This window comes from Cherax quadricarinatus, unplaced genomic scaffold (assembly GCF_038502225.1).
Source record: "Cherax quadricarinatus isolate ZL_2023a unplaced genomic scaffold, ASM3850222v1 Contig890, whole genome shotgun sequence".
Lineage (NCBI taxonomy): Eukaryota > Metazoa > Arthropoda > Malacostraca > Decapoda > Parastacidae > Cherax > Cherax quadricarinatus.
The window spans coordinates 20,001-25,488 of NW_027195916.1; positions in this window are offsets into that span (position 1 = coordinate 20,001).

Genomic DNA, 5,488 nt, shown 5'->3' on the forward strand with positions numbered 1-5,488 from the left:
TTTGGTAATAGAGTTGTGGATGAGTGGAACAAACTCCCAAGTACCGTTATAGAGGCCAGAACGTTGTGTAGCTTTAAAAATAGGTTGGATAAATACATGAGTAGATGTGGGTGGGTGTGAGTTAGACCTGATAGCTTGTGCTACCAGGTCGGTTGCCGTGTTCCTCCCTTAAGTCAATGTGACCTGACCTGACTAGGTTGGGTGCATTGGCTTAAGCCGGTAGGAGACTTGGACCTGCCTCGCATGGGCCAGTAGGCCTTCTGCAGTGTTCCTTCGTTCTTATGTTCTTATGTTCTTATATATATATATGTATATATATATATATATATATATATATATATATATATATATATATATATATATATATATATATATATATATAAGAACATATATATATATATATATATATATATATATATATATATATATATATATATATATATATATATATATATATATATATATGTATATATATATATATATATATATATATATATATATATATATATATATATATATATATATATATATATATGTACATATATTTATATATATATGTATATATATATATATATATATATATATATATATATATATATATATATATATATATATATATATATATATATATATAATGGAATGAGACAGTAGGAGTCACTGTTAATGCCGCAGATACAACCTGATCACCAGAGTGCTGGTTGTTGCGACCCCAGAATGGGTCACAATGTATATAATATATATTACCTGTTCATATAATTTTATATTGCTTATATTTGCGATAATAGCTAAATCGTAAATATATTGCTTTGTATTATTATTATTTGACTTAGTTATATTATTAGGTAGGATGTAACATTTATACATATTATTCAGTGCTCATAGTTCGAGAGTGTTAAGTAGCTAACAACATTGTCTAACAATCGTTGTGCTCGTTATGCTGCCGGCTTCTCTGTGTTGCTGGGCAGCAGCAGTCCACGGAGAGTTACGTGATCGGGGGAGGGGGGGGTGATCACACCTCACCAGGGTGAGACTGTCTTGCTTTGACTCGCCCTCTTTTCTGTTTGGCTTGGCTTCTGACAAGACGTGTCTACCTTACTGGCCCTTGTTGGAAGATCGTCTCTGTCGCTTTCTTTTTGTTGGTTTTGTGTAACTCTGTTCACAGAGCATTGCCTAGACTTAGTGATTTTCGACGTTGTACTGAGGCTGTGTGTCACATAGACACTCTGGTCCTGAGCTGTAGCTTCTGACCTAATTTGTACTGGTATCTGTGTACTGTCACAGTCGGGGATTTTCTAATGCTGAACTTAGATTCAGTAGTATGGGAGTTTTGTGACTTTAGTGAAGGATCTGCAGTTGGTCCCTACTTAGTGTCGTTATATTATCTCCTTGTTCCTGATTACGTGCCGCTTTTGCTTGTTATATTGCTGTTCGGCTTATCAGTCGTTTTATTGTTCAAGCAAGCTGTTCTGATTGCCAGGTTGGTCAAGAAGTTAGTTTACGTGAGGACTTTTAGTCAGTCACTGGTTAAGTCTAGTCGAGTCTTGAGACACAGCGAACTACTTAGAGCACTTACACACATACACACAAACTTACTTGTATGTATTTGTATTATGTTATTAAATGCTAACAATGCACCAGACGGTACTTAAAAGCCATAAAGATGTGATATGTGCTTTCAGCACAATACTACTGTACACGAGAGAAGTGTAGGAACTTGTATCCTATAATATTCAATTGATTACTTTAATTTACTTGGATTTTACACGCCTAGACAACTTTATTAATAAACTTATTAAATTTTAATTTCTTTAGTTAGTAGCCTACCAGTTGTAATCCTGAAGCACTACTGAATCTTACTGAATTCTAATGGATAATTGGACCAGGATACTGACTACTTGTTACAAAAACCCTGTAACAGGATAGATGCTAGAAGGGCAGTCCTTGCTAGTATTCACTGGAGATTTCTATGCTTATTACAAATCGCGTTTTTTGTAACACTGGTAATAACTTCGTATTATTATAAGCTCTGTGGTTGAATGGTTACGACTTTGGTCTTGCATGAACGCCAGTTCGAGTCTTCAGCCATCCTTTAATTTCTTCACCGTCATTCGTTGACTAAATATCTTTGTTTTATTATTATAGTCCTGCATTAATTCAGTTATCATATACACCTATTTCCCTTTCCTAAACCCACGCCTACATACATATAAGTAGCTATGTAGTTAACTACTTGTTTACCTGGAGTTTACCTGGAGAGAGTTCCGGGGGTCAACGCCCCCGCGGCCCGGTCTGTGACCAGGCCTCCTGGTGGATCAGAGCCTGATCAACCAGGCTGTTGCTGCTGGCTGCACGCAAACAAACGTACGAGCCACAGCCCGGCTGATCAGGAACTGACTTTAGGTGCTTGTCCAGTGCCAGCTTGAAGACTGCCAGGGGTCTGTTGGTAATCCCCCTTATGTATGCTGGGAGGCAGTTGAACAGTCTCGGGCCCCTGACACTTATTGTATTGTCTCTTAACGTGCTAGTGACACCCCTGCTTTTCATTGGGGGGATGTTGCATCGTCTGCCAAGTCTTTTGCTTTCGTAGTGAGTGATTTTCGTGTGCAAGTTCGGTACTAGTCCCTCTAGGATTTTCCAGGTGTATATAATCATGTATCTCTCCCTCCTGCGTTCCAGGGAATACAGGTTTAGGAACCTCAAGCGCTCCCAGTAATTGAGGTGTTTTATCTCCGTTATGCACGCCGTGAAAGTTCTCTTGTGCTGCTATTTGAAATATAGATCCAAATAGCGTACTGCCGATAATAGTGAACATATGATAGATGTTGCATAACAAGCTTCTCTTGAAAAAAATCTCTCTTTGTGTTGAGCGTTATCAAGTAATACTACCTGATAAAGTTCTACACATTGCAAAAAATTGGCCTAATTTAAGCTTTTTCTGCAACTTTGGCCTTATTCGAAATATCTGTTTATTCTTTTAAGCATGCGGGAATGTTTACGTTCTTAACACTGGTAGTGTAAATCCCAATTTTTTGAACAGTTAGTTCCATATATTCCGAAACAATATACTCATACATACTAAACCTGGTGGCCTTAATGTAGTTCTCAGTATTGCAGGAGAATCTTCAAGAGCCGTGGCTTCCTACATTGAGCAAGGTCTCGTTAACTCAATCCCGCAATTAGCAAAATGCAGTCAGAGGAAGCTCGGGTAATTCAGGTGAAGCTGATGATAAGTACCACTCTCCAGGGAGGTCGCCTACCTTTAAGAGAGATAACATCATATACTACCAAGAGGACGAAGAGGAGGAGGAAGAGGAGGAGAAAGAGGAGGAAGTGGGGTTGAGGTAGAGGAGGAGGAGGAAGAAGAGTGAGTAAGTGGGGTTGGGGTAGAGAGGGACGTGCTTGAGGTAGTGGAAGAGGAGGAAGTGGGGTTGCGGTACAGGGGGAGAGGTTGTCGAGGTGGTGGAAGAGGAGGACGAGGTGGGGGTTAGGGTTGTGGAGGAGGGTATACAAAGTGGAGATGGAGGAAGAAGAGGAGGTGATGATGAAAGAAGAGGAGGAGGTGGAGATGAAGGAAGAGGAGAAAGTAGTGATGAAGGAAGAGGAGGAGGTGGAGATGAAGGAAGAGGTGAAGGTGGTGATGAAGGAAGAGGAGAAGGTGATTGTGATGGTGGAAGTAGTGAAGGAGGTGAAAGTGGGGGTTGACGATGGGGTAAGGGTGGTGGGGGCGGTGGAAGAGGTGGGGTGAAGGTGGAGAACTTGGGACAGAGGACCTGTCTAGTATGAACCAGTATCATGTGGGAGTTCGAACACGTGGATTGGGTAAAGTAATACTCACGTAGGCTGGTAGTACGTATATTTACAGATAATGTCGGGAGCGCCCTTACAGCCGTAACCTTGTCTCCTTGCTCACTCTCGTAACACTGACTGGCCGCCCACAGTACCCATATGTGAGGGGGTCTTTGAATACTGCTATGGTCAGCACAATATGATTCAGACAGTAGTTCGAACACGTGGATTGGGTAAAGTAATACTCACGTAGGCTGGTAGTACGTATATTTACAGATAATGTGGGGAGCGCCCTTACAGCCGTAACCTTGTCTCCTTGCTCACTCTCGTAACACTAACTGGCCGCCCAGAGTACCCATATGAGGGGGTCTTTGAATACTGCTATGGTCAGCACAATATGATTCAGACAGTGACTCAGGCAGAGACGGTTGGTAGTGAGTCGACTACTGGTACACTGGTTACTACTACTGAGAAAAGCACTTCCGAGACATTATTTATCAGTACTCTGTTCATGTCTTGACAGACCATGCTCCACTGATACCCTTATTCCAGAACAAACAACCTACTGGAAGGTTAGCCAGATGGACCTTGACTATCCAAGAGTTCAATCCCACCGCTGCCACCATTTATCATGTGGGAGTTCGAACACGTGGATTGGGTAAAGTAATACTCACGTAGGCTGGTAGTACGTATAATTACAGATAATGTGGGGAGCGCCCTTACAGCCGTAACCTTGTCTCCTTGCTCACTCTCATAACACTGACTGGCCGCCCACAGTACCCATATGTGAGGGAGTCTTTGAATACTGCTATGGTCAGCACAATATGAATAGACAGTGACTCAGGCAGAGACGGTTGGTAGTGAGTCAACTACTGGTACACTGGTTACTGGTAACTGGTTACTACTACTGAGAGCTCGGCGACGCTAACGTATGTCGTCCCGACATACAACTAATACAAACTAGAGATGGCAGGTATACGGCTTGGGCTGATTCTATACAATGTCAAAGTACACAACAATTAAACATTATAACATACATAAGTAGAACATTGGAATGGAAGCTTACGTAACTGAAACTGTAATGCAATACAAGGTATAATATTGCACAATTTAAAACTCAACGTTGAGATTACACAATAGAAGTGATAAAAAAAAATTTTTGATCGATCGATCTGTATTCATGTGATCTACGGATTCTGAGGAAGGAATATATACAAAGAAGTGTTTAACAGAAAGGCAGATTCGGTGCACTCAAATCTAGACTGTTAACTCTCAGAATGCGGAGAGAACATGAACACAAAAAAAAATTCTTGAATACTGATAAGTTGATACTGTAATTATTCATCTATACAGGTTATTTACATTTAACCCCAACTCTGCTAGGGTGAGATTGACATATGCAGAATGGGTGTCATCTCTGGGAGGATCAAACCCTGTTGCATTGGCTAACTCATGCTGTATTTGAGGCAAATCTGAATTGGATGTTACAAATGATATTTGAGGATTTCTCAATACCTGTCGTGTACGTAGGGAAAAACGACATTCAGGTTGATCGTCTGACTGAGTATCAGAGGAAGAGAGTACAGGATCAGGAGGATTGTCAGAGTCTGTCACATTAGTCTGGGTTGGAACATCATTATCATCACATACTAACTTCATATGATCTAAATGCGATTCTTTATACTGACCAGTACTAATCTCT